The sequence below is a fragment of the Triticum aestivum genome, chromosome 6A, assembly GCF_018294505.1.
Source record: "Triticum aestivum cultivar Chinese Spring chromosome 6A, IWGSC CS RefSeq v2.1, whole genome shotgun sequence".
Taxonomy (NCBI): domain Eukaryota; kingdom Viridiplantae; phylum Streptophyta; class Magnoliopsida; order Poales; family Poaceae; genus Triticum; species Triticum aestivum.
In genome coordinates, this window is record NC_057809.1 from 460,602,733 (window position 1) to 460,616,907 (window position 14,175).

The window sequence follows — 14,175 nt, forward strand, 5'->3', positions numbered from 1 at the left end:
CGGCGACGGCTGGCGGCGGGGCGACGGCGGCTGGCGGCGACGGCTGGCGGCGGGGCGGCGGCTAGGGCGCTAGGGTTTGGGGGCTGGGGCGGCTGGGCTCTCGGGCCCCGGGGCGGCACCTTATAAAGGCCCCGGCCAGGGGAGTCCTGGCCAAGTACGGCCCATAGTCGGTTCCGCTTTTTTTTAAATAATTACGCTCGGAAGAAAAATAAAAAGAAATACTAAACGGACTACAAAAATCACGAAATAAATTTTCCCGGGCTTCTAAAATCAAGCCCAATAAAGTGAACATTTATTTGGGCCCTAAACGAGATTTTGAAAAACGCGCATTTTTCCTAAATTCAAATAAAATACCGAAAACTCCGAAATAAAACTTATTTGATTTTTTTTATTAAATCCTCAATATTCCTATATTTTGGGAAAGTCATTTTATTCCCTCTCTCATATTTTTGTAATAGAAATAATTGATGATAAAATAAATAAAATCAAATGATCCTGTTTACAAAATTTGAGAAAACTCAAATATGTAAATAACGAAATCCCCAACTCTCTCCGTGGGTCCTTGAGTTGCTTAGGATTTTCTAGGATCAAAACCAAAAGCAAAATAAAATATGATATGCATGATGATATAATGTATAACATTCCAAATTGAAAATTTGGGATTTTACACATCAGCATCGCAACCCCAAACTTTAAGAAACGACAGCTTAGGTTTCTTGCTAAACCACAGTTCATACGGTGTCATCTCAACGGATTTTTAGACGGTGCTCTATTTAACGTGAATGCAACTGTTTCTAATGCATAACCCCAAAACGATAGTGGTAAATCCGTAAGAGACATCATAGATCGTACCATATCTAATAAAGTACGGTTATGACGTTCGGACACACCATTATGCTGTGGTGTTTGAGGTGGCGTGAGTTGCAAAACTATTCCACATTGTTTCAAATGAAGACCAAACTCATAACTCGAATATTTGTTTCTGCGATCAGATCGTAGAAACTTTATTTTCTTGTTACGATGATTTTCCACTTTCACTCTAAAATTCTTGGAACTTTTCAAATGTTCCAGACTTATGTTTTATCAAGTAGATATACCCATATCTGCTCAAATTATCTATGGAGGTCAGAAAATAACGATACCCGCCGTGAGCCTCAACACTCATTGGACCGCACACATCAGTATGTATTATTTCCATTGTTCCGAAGAACGGAGTATTAGTCATCTTGCCCATGAGGCATGGTTCACAAGCATTAAGTGATTCCAAAAGTCCATCAGCATGGAGTTTCTTCATGCGCTTTACACCAATATGACCTAAACAACAGTGCCACATATAAGTTGCACTATCATTATTAATTTTGCATCTTTTGGCTTCAATATTATGAATATGTGTATCACTACGATCGAGATTCAATAAACCATTTATATTGAGTGTATGACCATAGAAGGTTTTATTCATGTAAATAGAACAACAATTATTCTTTTACTTAAATTAATAACCGTATTGCAATAAACATGATCCAAACATATTTATGCTCAACGCAAACACCAAATAACATTTATTTTAGGTTCAAAACTAATCCCGATGGTAAAGGGAGTGTGCGATGGTGATCTTATCAACCTTGGAATAACTTCCAACTCACATCATCACCTCGCCCTTAACTAGTCTCTGTTTATTTTGCAATTCCCATTTCGAGTTACTACTCTTAGCAACTGAACCAGTATCAAATACAGAGGGGTTGCTATAAACGCTAGTAAAGTACACATCAATAACATGTATATCAAATATACCTTTGTTCACTTTGCAATCCTTCTTATCTGCCAAGTATCTAGTGCAGTTCCACTTCCAGTGACCATTTCCTTTGCAGTAGAAGCACTCAGTTTCAGGCTTGGGTCTAGCTTTGGGCTTTTTCATGGGAGTGGCAACTTGCTTGCCATTCTTCTTGAAGTTCCCTTTCTTTCCCTTGCCCTTTTACTTGAAACTAGTGGTCTTGTCAACCATCAACACTTGATGCTTTTCTTGATTTATACCTTCGCTGATTTCAACATCGCGAAGAGCTCGTTAATCGTTTTCGCCATCCCTTACATTATATAGTTCATCACGAAGTTCTAGTAACTTGGTGGTAGTGGCCTGAGAACTCTGTCAATCACTATCTTATCTGGAAGATTAACTCCCACTTGATTCAAGCGATTGTAGTACTCAGACATTTTGAGCACATGCTCACTGGTTGAGCTATTATCCTCCATCTTGTAGGCAAAATACTTGTCAGAGGTCTCATACCTCTCGACTCGGGCATGAGTCTGAAATACAAATTTCAGCTCTTGGAACATCTTATATGCTTTGTGGCGTTCAAAACATTTTTGAAGTCCCGGTTCTAAGCCGTAAAGCATGGTGCACTAAACTATCAAGTAGTCATCATACCGAGCTTTGCCAAACGTTCATAACGTCTACATCTGCTACTGAAATAGGTCCGTCACCTAGCGGTGCATCAAGAACATAATTCTTCTGTTCATCAATGAGGATAATCCTCAGATCACAGACCTAGTCCGCATCATTGCTACTATCATCTTTCAACTTAGTTTTCTCTAGAAACATATCAAAAATAAACGGGGAAGCTATACGCGAGAAATTGATCTACAACATAGATATGCAAATACTATCAGGACTAAGTTCATGATAAATTAAAGTTTAATTAATCATATTACTTAAGAACTCCCACTTAGATAGACATCCCTCTAGTCATCTAAATGATCATGTGATCCAAATCAACTAAACCATGTCCGATCATCACGTGAGATGGAGTAGTTTTCAATGGTGAACATCACTATGTTGATCATATCTATCATATGATTCACGCTCGACCTTTTAGTCTCAGTGTTCCGAGGCCATATCTGCATATGCTAGGCTCGTCGAGTTTAACCTGAGTATTCTTCTTGTGCAAAACTGGCTTGCACCCATTGTATGTGAATGTAGAGCTTATCACACCCGATCATCATGTGGTGTCTCGGCATGAAGAACTGTCGCAACGGTGCATACTCAGGGAGAATACTTATACCTTGAAATTTTAGTAAGGGATCATCTCATAATTCTACCGTCGTACTAAGCAAAATAAGATGCATAAAAGATAAACATCACATGCAATCAAAATATGTGACATGATATGGCCATCATCATCTTATGCCTTTGATATCTATCTCCAAAGTACCATCATGATCTCCATCGTCACTGGCATGACACCATGATCTCCATCATCTTGATTTTTATCAATGTGTCGTCACATGATCGTCTCGCCAACTATTGCTTTTGCAACTATTGCTATCGCATAGCGATAAAGTAAAACAATTATATGGCACTTGCATCTTATGCAATAAAGAGACAACCATAAGGCTCCTGCCAGTTGCCGATAACTTTAACAAAACATGATCATCTTATACAACAATTTATATCTCATCACGTCTTGACCATATCACATCACAACATGCCCTGCAAAAACAAGTTAGACATCCTCTACTTTGTTGTTGCAAGTTTTACGTGGCTGTTACAGGCTTCTAGCAAGAACCGTTCTTACCTACGCATCAAAACCACAACGTAGTATAGTGATTGCTTTTTGATCTTCAGAAAGAACCCTGTTCATTGAAACCGATTCAACTAAAGTTGGAGAAACAGACACCCACTAGCCACCTATGTGCGAAGCACGTCGGTAGAACCAGTCTCGCGTAAGCATAAGCGTAATGTCGGTCTGAGCCGCTTCATCCAATAATACCGTTGAATCAAGAATCAACTAGTGACGGCAAGCAATATGTATATACCCACGCCCACAACTCCTTTGTGGTCTACTCGTATATATAACATCTACGCATAGACCTAGCTCGGATGCCACTGTTGGGGAACGCAGTAATTTCAAAAAAATCCTACACACACGCAAGATCTATCTAAGTGATGCATAGCAATGAGAGGGGAAGAGTGTTGTCCACGTACCCTCGTAGACTGTAAGCGGAAGCGTTATGACAACGGCGTGATGATGGTGATGATGAAGTTACCGATGCAGGGCTTCGCCTAAGCACTACAACGATATGACCGAGGTGGAAATCTGTGGAGGGGGGCACCGCACACGACTAAGAGATCAACTTCTGTGTCTATGGGGTGCCTCCCTCCCCCGTATATAAAGGAGTGGAGGAGGGGAAGGGCCAGCCTCCTATGGCGCGCCCCAAGGGGGGATTCCTACTCCTACTAGGAGTAGGATTCCCCCCTTTCCTAGTCCAACTAGGAGGGGAACGGAAGGGGAAAGAGGGGAGAAGGAAGGAGGGGGGCGTGCGGCCACCCCTTGAGGCCCTTCTCTCCTTTCCCATATGGCCCATTAAGGCCCACTACTTCCCCCGCCGAATTCCGATAACTCTTCGATACTCCGAAAAATACCCGAATCACTCGGAACTTTTCTGATGTCCGAATATAGCCTTCCAATATATCGATCTTTACGTCTCGACCATTTCGAGACTCCTCGTCATGTCTGTGATCTCATCCGAGACTCCAGACAACCTTTGGTACATCAAATCACATAACTCATAATACAAATCATCATTGAACGTTAAGCGTGCGGACCCTACGGTTTCGAGAACTATGTAGACATGACCGAGACACATCTCCGGTCAATAACCAATAGCGGAACCTGGATGCTCATATTGGCTCCTACATATTCTACGAAGATCTTTATCTGTCAAACCGCATAACAATATACGTCGTTCCCTTTGTCATCGATATGTTACTTGCCCGAGATTCGATCGTCGGTATCACCATATATACCTAGTTCAATCTCATTACCGGCAAGTCTCTTTACTCGTTCTGTAATGCATCATCCCGCAACTAAGTCATTAGTCACATTGCTTGCAAGGCTTATAGTGATGTGCATTACCGAGAGGGCCCAGAGATACCTCTCCGATAAACGGAGTAACAAATCCTAATCTCGATTTATGCCAACTCAATAAACACCATCGGAGACACCTATAGAGCATCTTTATAATCACCCAGTTATGGTGTGACGTTTGACAGCACACAAGGTGTTCCTCTGGTATTCGGGAGTTGCATAATCTCATAGTCAGAGGAACATGTATAAGTCATGAAGAAAGCAGTAGCAATAAAACTGAACGATCATTATGCTAAGCTAACGGATGGGTCTTGTCCATCACATCATTCTCTAATGATGTGATCTCATTCATAAAATGACAACACATGTCCATGGCTAGGAAACTTAACCATCTTTGATTAATGAGCTAGTCAAGTAGAGGCATACTAGGGACACTCTGTTTGTCTATGTATTCACACATGTACTAAGTTTTCGGTTTATACAATTCTAGCATGAATAATAAACATATATCATGATATAAGGAAATATAAATAACAACTTTATTATTGCCTCTAGGGCATATTTCCTTCAGAGTGATCTACTCCTGGATCACTATTGTACCCCCTTGCCAAACTCATGGCAAGGTATACAATAGGTCTAGTACACGGCATGGCATACTTTATAGAACCTATGGTTGAGGCATAGGGAATGACTTTCATTCTCTCTCTCTATCTTCTGCCGTGGTCAGGCTTTGAGTCTGACTCAATTTCACACCTTGTAACACAGGCAAGAACCCTTTCTTTGACTGATCCATTTTGAAATTCTTCAAAACTTTATCAAGGTATGTGTTTTGTGAAGATCCTATTAAGCATCTCGATCTATCCCTATTGATCTTGATGCCCAATATATAAGCAACTTCACCCTTATTCAAGTATACTTTTATGCTATCCAGAAATTCTATATCATTTCCAATCAACAATATGTCATCCACATATAATATCAGAAATGCTACAGAGCTCCCACTCACTTTCTTGTAAATACGGGCTTCCCCGTAAGTCTGTATAAAACCATATGCTTTGATCACCTCATCAAAGTGTATATTCCAACTCCGAGATGCTTGCACGAGTCCATAGATGGATCGCTGGAGGTTGCACACTTTGTTAGCATCTTTAGGACTGACAAAACCTTCTGGTTGCATCATATACAACTCTTCTTTAAGAAATCCATTAAGGAATGCAGTTTTGACGTCCATTTGCTAGATTTCATAACCATAAAATGCGGCAATTGCTAACATGATTTGAACAGACTTAAGCATCACTATGGGTGAGAAAGTCTCATCATAGTCAACTCCTTGAACTTGTCGAAAACCTTCCGCAACAAGTCGAGCTTTGTAGACAGTAACATTGCCATCAGCGTCGGTCTTCTTATTGAAGATCCATTTATTCTCAATGGCTTGCCGATCATCAGGCAAGTCCACCAAAGTCTACACTTTGTTCTCATACATGGATCCTATCTCAGATTTCATGGCCTCAAGCCATTTATCGATATCTGGGCTCATCATAGCTTCTTCAGAGTTTGTAGGTTCACCATGGTCTAATAACATAACTTCCAGGACACGATTACCGTACCACTCTAGTGCGGGACGTGCCCTGGACGACCTACGAGATTCAGTAGTAACTTGATCTAAAGTTTTATGATCATCATCATTAGCTTCCTCTCTAGTTGGTGTAGGCATCATGGGAAAGGTTTTCTCTGATGTGCTACTTTCCAATTTGAGAGAAGGTACAATTACCTCATCAAGTTCTACTTTCCTCCCACTCACTTCTTTCAAGAGAAACTCCTCTAGTAAGGATCCATTCCTGGCAACAAAGATCTTGCCTTCAGATCTATGGTAGAAGGTGCACCCAATAGTTTCCTTAGGGTATCCTATGAAGACACACTTCTCCGATTTAGGTTCGAGCTTATCAAGCTGAAGCCTTTACCCTTTGACATAAGTGTCGCATCCTCAAACTTTAAGAAATGACATATTAGGTTTCTTGCCAAACCATAGTTCATACGGTGTCATCTCAACAGATTTAGACGGTGCCCTATTTAACATGAATGTGTTGTCTCCAATGCATAACCCTAAAACGATAGTGGTAAATCGGTAAGAGACATCATAGAACGCACCATATCCAATAAAGTACGGTTACGACGTTCGGACACACCATTACGCCGTGGTGTTCCAGGTGGCGTGAGTTGTGAAACAATTACACATTGTTTTAAATGAAGGCCAAACTTGTAACTAAAATATTCGCCTCTGTGATCAGATTGTAGAAACTTTATTTTCTTGTTACGATGATTCTCCACTTCACTCTGGAATTCTTTGAACTTTTCAAATGTTCCCTAAAGGAGAAGTATGATCCTACTTATTTCAAGGGAACTTAAGCTCAAGATGATCTTCCACCACAAGACCACAAGTTAAAAGGTAAGGATAAGCTTCAAGAGGAGATAGACTCATATGAAGAACCGCATCAATATTTGGTCAAGTGGGTTCCCAAGAATACTTCAAGTTCAACTTCATCAAGTACAACTACAACTTCAAGGATTTCCATCAAGTTGATTTGGAGCCCAAAGAATAAGAACTAGAGAGTTCTTGAGGGTGACTCCGCCAACAAACTTCACTCATATTCATCCATGGCAAGAACTTGTGCAAACCACTTCAACATCATGCACTAGTTCATGGAGTCACAAACCCTCTTGTTGGTAAGTCAAGGGACAAGGTAATCAATGCATTCATGGACATTATTCTATGTGCACTTGACTCTATGCCTATGGATATCCTTGTTGTTCCTTGTGAGACTCGCCCATGTAGGTTGAAAGTGCTACAAATCCCAAGGAAAGCTCCCAACTCTTGATGATCACCATCAACATTGAGCTTCCACAACAACAACAGCTACATAAAGTCTTCAATGACAAAACCCAAGGCTAGTTCATCCCTCTTAGGGGGGATCTCACATCTAGGAGGGTCTTTGCTCCAAGATTTGAGCTAAAGTAACTCTATTGATGTGAACACATTAATTCTTTATGTAAAAATGGTAACCCATTTGTGCTTAAACGATGAGTATGACCTATGATCAAATGTTCTCATTTGGCTTCTAAGTCAAGATACTCATATATAGATGACTTTTTCATCAACCATTGCCTTGATAGATGCTAGTTTGGTTGTGCATGTTTGCCATTTTTATTTGCAACCTTATTGTGTGAGCATGTTGCTATGCATATGTTCCCATCGGAGGACATCCCATTATTGTTTGCTTGATTTGGATATTTTGGTCAATTGGATGGACAAGAATGCATAAGAACCTTCTCTATCTATCTATCTATCTCTACTTGTCTCAATTCATTCTTGCTGATCACAAAATTTTGAAAAAGTTTCTATTCGGGCCCTCTGGGTGAGGAGCACTCGGAGTCACTAACCTGAGTAGGGTTGAACTTTAAAACTTTCATTATGTCTTCGGTCCGACCAACACATTCCTTTTCGGTCCCATCGAGTCACTGTGACCGATCTGTTTTGAGCCCCTTAGACAGCCCGACTGAACACACTCGATCTCACTAGAACGCTCTGCTTCTGGAAGTTATATGTCTTGGTGCCTCCGAAGAATTTCTCTCCGACTGACCAATAGTGTGTGAGTATATATATCCTGCGGACGGTTCGTCTGAAAACTTCTTCAAACACAATCTTCTGGCAACTCGCCTTTGTCGCCGTCTGGATCATCTAATCATCGATGTTGTCTCCCGCGTGCCCTAGCCGCAGGATTCTGTCACCATCATTGTCAATCTCCACCGACGTCACTGCCATAGAGGACCGTCACCAAGTTAGGGTACAGATTCAATCTCTTGTGCTTTCCAAACTCCGATTCCGATTCTTAGCACAAGGTTTCACACATTATCTTCCCACGTATGCACAACATCCATCCATCGATAAATTTTGTAGATTCTAGGTTTTGAGCGAAAAAGTTAGGGTAATGGTCTCGCTGTCTTCACTTCGGACTGACTGAAGGAACATGCTTCGGTGCCGCCGATATGGCTTAGGCCATTGCACAAAGTACATCTCGGTCTAACTGAATCATACTCGCTCGGTGTGACCGAATCAAAGTTTTGAACTTCCATGAGCACCTCGGAGAGACCGAGTCACATAGTCGGTGGCACCGAAACATGTCGACAAGTCTCTATTATTGCCTCGAAATTTCCAAACGAGTTCACTCAGTGAGACCAAATTGCAGACAAATATAACCTTGACTTTTGAACTCAATTCTTTTGCAAAAACCTCTGCATTTTGTGATCCTCATCTTGTTTGTTCCTATCTATTCTATTCACAGGGCCAGCTTGCCAAGATGCCAGGGTCAGATGATAGGCAAAATTGGGTTGATGAGGATGTTGACTTGAGTGCATGCACTAAGTCCTGAGAGCAACACAAATTCAGATCCAGGTACACCAAGTTCACATGATTTACCCAAAGCTGCAACATATGCCAGAAAGAGGAAAAATTCTGATGAGGATTCTAATTTTATCCCAGATGATGCAACCTCCAAGAGGAAGGTTGTGAGCAAAGAGTATGCCACTTTTGAAAGAGAGAGCAGTTGCTCAAAAGGTGCCAGCCTCCACGCCAAACAAGAGGGGAATTGCATTAACACATACTGTTGGAGGTAGCTCAGCTCCCGGGCACTATATGAGAGAGACCTATCTATTTTAAACTCTTTTGGGAATGTTCTTTTTTAACTACTAGGAAAATTGCCCGTGCGTTGCAACGGGATACACCAAGAAAAAATAACGAAATGATTATGTATGTTTTTAATTCCTCACCATGTCCTGGTTGATACCCATCCCGCTCTGCATCATGACGTTTCATGCGCCATTGCCATTGTCAGTTTAGCTTATTCGCAAGTACAGCAACATGCTTCCCAAATTCGTGTCATCCTTAATCAAATTATTGCATGTGCAGGCAGCCTGCCGGATGGAACACAACCGTACTGAGTGCAAAATGATTACATCAGAGACAAAGGTCGTATTGTCTTTCTACCCAAAAATGTACTACTTTGAATCCAGAAAAACAATAGCATATAATTAATACTGATACATTGTGATTACCAGTTAACATCCAGCAACCTCTGTTGCCATACCTATATATCAAGCTTAACATCATTAGAATTAGTCCTAAGCCCTGCAAAAAGAACAACCAGTCATAATACAAGATGTAGGTATTTCAAGAAATAAATGTCACATTTGCAGCTCCAAATGCTTCTTATCGTTGGGCTCGAATCTCTCACAATTTGATAACCCTTATATAATCTAATTTCAGAACAAATGGGTACATTGGTCAAACCTTGATGTTATGTAATCAGACCCTTATGCCCATAGCAGAGAGCCAGTCGCAGGTTAAGAGAAGTGGTATGATGTAGTCATCCAGCGCACCGGTGCAAGGAGGATGCTCTTTGCTTCCAGATGGGAATTACTGCTCGATCGTTCTCCAAATAAACATTTTTTTACTGGTACCAAAACAGAAACATGGTGTATGCATGTATGCAATCGGAAGAACACAATCTAAAGAAAAATATGTTTTATTTCAGAATCAAATACATTAGCTACATGTACACACTATGCACATTAGGTTTCAGTGACTACATAGATCACACTCAAAATCCTTAATGCGTAAAAATATGACCAGAATCCATATCCACATAAAACAACAAAGAAACCATTCTGATGCATTGATTCAAAAATTTCTAAGGGGCAACAATCTAAACTCAGAAAAGTAACATAGATTATCGGACAAACTGTTGTCCCGAATTAACCAATGAGCAAGGACGTAGAGAACAGAAAGGGGACTATGAGCCTAAGGCATCTCGATATAGAAAATCTCTTACTTGACAGAGCTCATGGTCATTTTCTCTATTTTAAGCTTCAGGTCACCTTCTGACTGGCAAATTGTAGATGGCAGGGTTGCATAAGACATTAACTCGTCAACAATGAAGCAACTTCATAAGGTGACATCTGAAAACATTAGTTGTGATCCTGAAAATAGGTTCAGTCAGAGTATCATGGACAAATTCTCGTTCCCTGGGCAACTGAACTCCTAGCATAGCCTATTTACATTGCGGCAAATTTATCTCTCAACAAATAAAAAAATTGCTATATCTGTTACATCGTGGAAGGAAACATGAGGGATCGAGGGAGGCGACAAGGCCATTGGGACAGCTAGTCCAGGGCCATCGACTGGTGCAGAGAGGTAGTGTAAGTTCCATACCTTGAGGACGTAGACCTGGAGTAACGTGCTTGTGGAGCTCGAGCTGGGAGTAGCATAAGTCCTAGTTGGTACTCCCTTCGTTTCTAAATATAAGACTTTTAGAGATTTCAATAGGGGCTACATACGGATGTATATAGACATATTTTAGAGTGTAGATTAACTCATTTTAAAGTTCAAATTAGAATCTCTAAAAAGACTTATATTTAAGAACTGACGGAGTACTTGCTATGAAGGGGAAGCAAGCCAAATTCAGGATTGCCGAGACTGCGAACAGAGAAATTACATGGTGGATTGGGAAGGAGAGGGCAGGGAGGAGAAGTAGTGTACCAGAGGTCGTGGATGGAGGAGGGCGCAGGAAAGGATGAAGTCGAGGATGCGGGATGACCTTCAGCCAGTTCCAGCCGCTGCAGGGCATGCGAGCTCTCTGTGGTAGGAGTCCATGTCTTCCGCGCCGGCAATGAGTTGTCGGACGTGGGCAAGGTGGGCATTTGCGTGCCGAACCAACCAGCGCAACCGCCCAAGGAGAGATGCTCCACGCGCACAAGACCAGCGCCCTTGCACCGTTGCGCCCCTGCCGCACCCTTCCTTCTTCTCCCTACCTCTTCTCCTCGAGCTCATGCGTTGCAACGGGGTATACATATTATAGTGGTTTAACAATCATGCGTTCAACATATACTCAACACGAATATGTCCAACATATACAATTAGGATCGTCATGCACAATTGCACATGCAGATTGGAAAAACATCCCAAAGTGATGGTCCCAGCTATACCAAAATAGAAACTAATTTAATCAAGTTTGTCCAGGCCCTCGCAATACTCCTCATTGTGGGTCAAAAATTGAAGGAAATCTAGCAAGCAAAATCATTGAGTTTACATAATAAATCCAGTGCCAACAACTTGTGATGAGTACGGGCAGCTACACCTCTGATGACCATAGCAGACGGCACCTTCAATGTTAACGAGCCAGGGACGGATGGAACAGGACACACCATCATGTTCTACTAATTCAATGTTGAATTTATTTATTTCTGTTTCTTTAAAAAATGATTGTGCATATGTCAATCAGCTATGTAACCATATCGCCTTATTAGGACCAAATAGAGTTCAAGTTCGAACTACCAAGATACATGTTCCTAAGTTTACCTGAATTCAAAACATGTTCTAAGATTGGTATGATAGGTATGACCAATTATTCATGTTTTTAAGACAATACTATATGCCACTATATTAGTTACCGGAAAAAGATTGCACCTTGGATTTGGTTTGCCAACTGCTGCTCTGAGATAGATGGCTACACCAGCAAGCGATACGATTGTTATAGAGCATTTGAGGCAAAAATCAATATACAACGGATCCATGAAAATAAAAAGGGACTGAACCATTTGCATTGTGATTCATTTTGGTGAATTTTGCACCTAAGAGCTCCAAATCAAACAATATTGGAGATAGTCTTAGAATATGTGTGCCGGTATTCTCTTGCTTATGTGAGATGAGGAAAGGATACTTAATTCTTTTTCTTATAGAAAACAAGGGAGGCTCTCCTCGGCTCCATTGCAAGACAATGGAACCTTACATAGTTCAGTCTTATATAAATTCTGGACCAGCAAGATGGATGATTGGATGCCCTAGATGGACATGAAGTGACTACTCCTAGGAAGAGCTCGGCTGCCCAAGACACTGCACACACATTTCAATCTTCAGAACATCAATCTGAACTGTGTATAGAAGAACAAGATAAGCTGCACAATATGAGCAGCAGATAAAACCAGTACCAAATGTAATTCAGTCGTAATGCCAGAAGATTACCTGATGCCAATATAACACAAGATTACCTGATGCAAGGTAATTCAATCGTAATGTCATCCAGTCTGACTGTACAATCCTTTTGGTATCTGAAACTACATTAACTTAGATTAAATGAATCAGATTGTACTCACACTCACAGAGTTCAAAAAGCATAAAGCATCCACCTACCACTCAATTCGCCTTCCCTCCGTCGCAGTAGTGCAAGCACATCGTCCCATCCTTCTCCATACTTCCACCTCCATTGTCTGCTCTTGCTGTAGACAATCTTCCCCCATCCCCACGGAGGGCACCTCTCCTACATTTCTCAGCACCCGCCATGGCCTTGGAGATCTTCCTGCCAGCCATGGAGGCCCGCCTCCACCTGCAAGGACTTCGCGCCGCCACGCCGGATCCCTCCATCTCCCGCTTCCGCCCGACTCCCGTGAGCTCCTGCCTAGGTCGCAGCACAACCCCTCCTTTCTTCCTTCTTCTCTCCCTCACCTCACCGTCTCCTTTCTGTCCAGGACCGTGGATGCCATGGATCCGCCCGTGAATCCGCGCTCCGGCGACCCCCGCCTTTGTATCCGCCTCCCCAGCCCCTGCAAGCTCTAGTCGCCGCCTCCGCCGCCGCCGTCCCAACGCCGCTCGAGTCGCCACCTGCCCACATTGATCCGGTCCCCAGACATAGACATATGGACCGCGGGTTGAATATAGCAAAATGCAGGGCCTTTCTGAAAAATCGAAAGGTTATGTCAGATTAGCCACTTAAAAAAGGAGTGCGGGTTAAATTTCTAGAAACGGAGGGACTTTTATGCAAAAATACCGACGACGTACGACCAGCAGCCATAAGCGCTTTATTAGTAGGGAAAGATATACGCTATAATTCATATTAAACCCGTGCGCTCCTTACCCAATCTATTATGGCCCACCACCACTTAACAATCAACATCTTCGTTACCAAAAGACTAAAGGCTCAAAGCCCACTTCGCAAGTCGGCTTTCTCCTCCTTCCAAGTCTATAGACGCAGAGAATAACAGGTACTCTAATGGCGGACTGGCGGTTAAGAAAAGTGTGCTTCGTGCTCACATGCCTGGAACGGGCTCCTTTTGTTTTGAGGCCGCCCCCTCCTCCCGCTCGCGCACCCTCAGGGCCGAGTCTGACGGGGCGTCGGCCGAGCTTGAGGACGAGCGGCGAGGCGTCGACCGAGTTTGGAGACGAGCGGTTGGGCATCTAGTGAGTTTGGAGACGAGCAACGGGGGC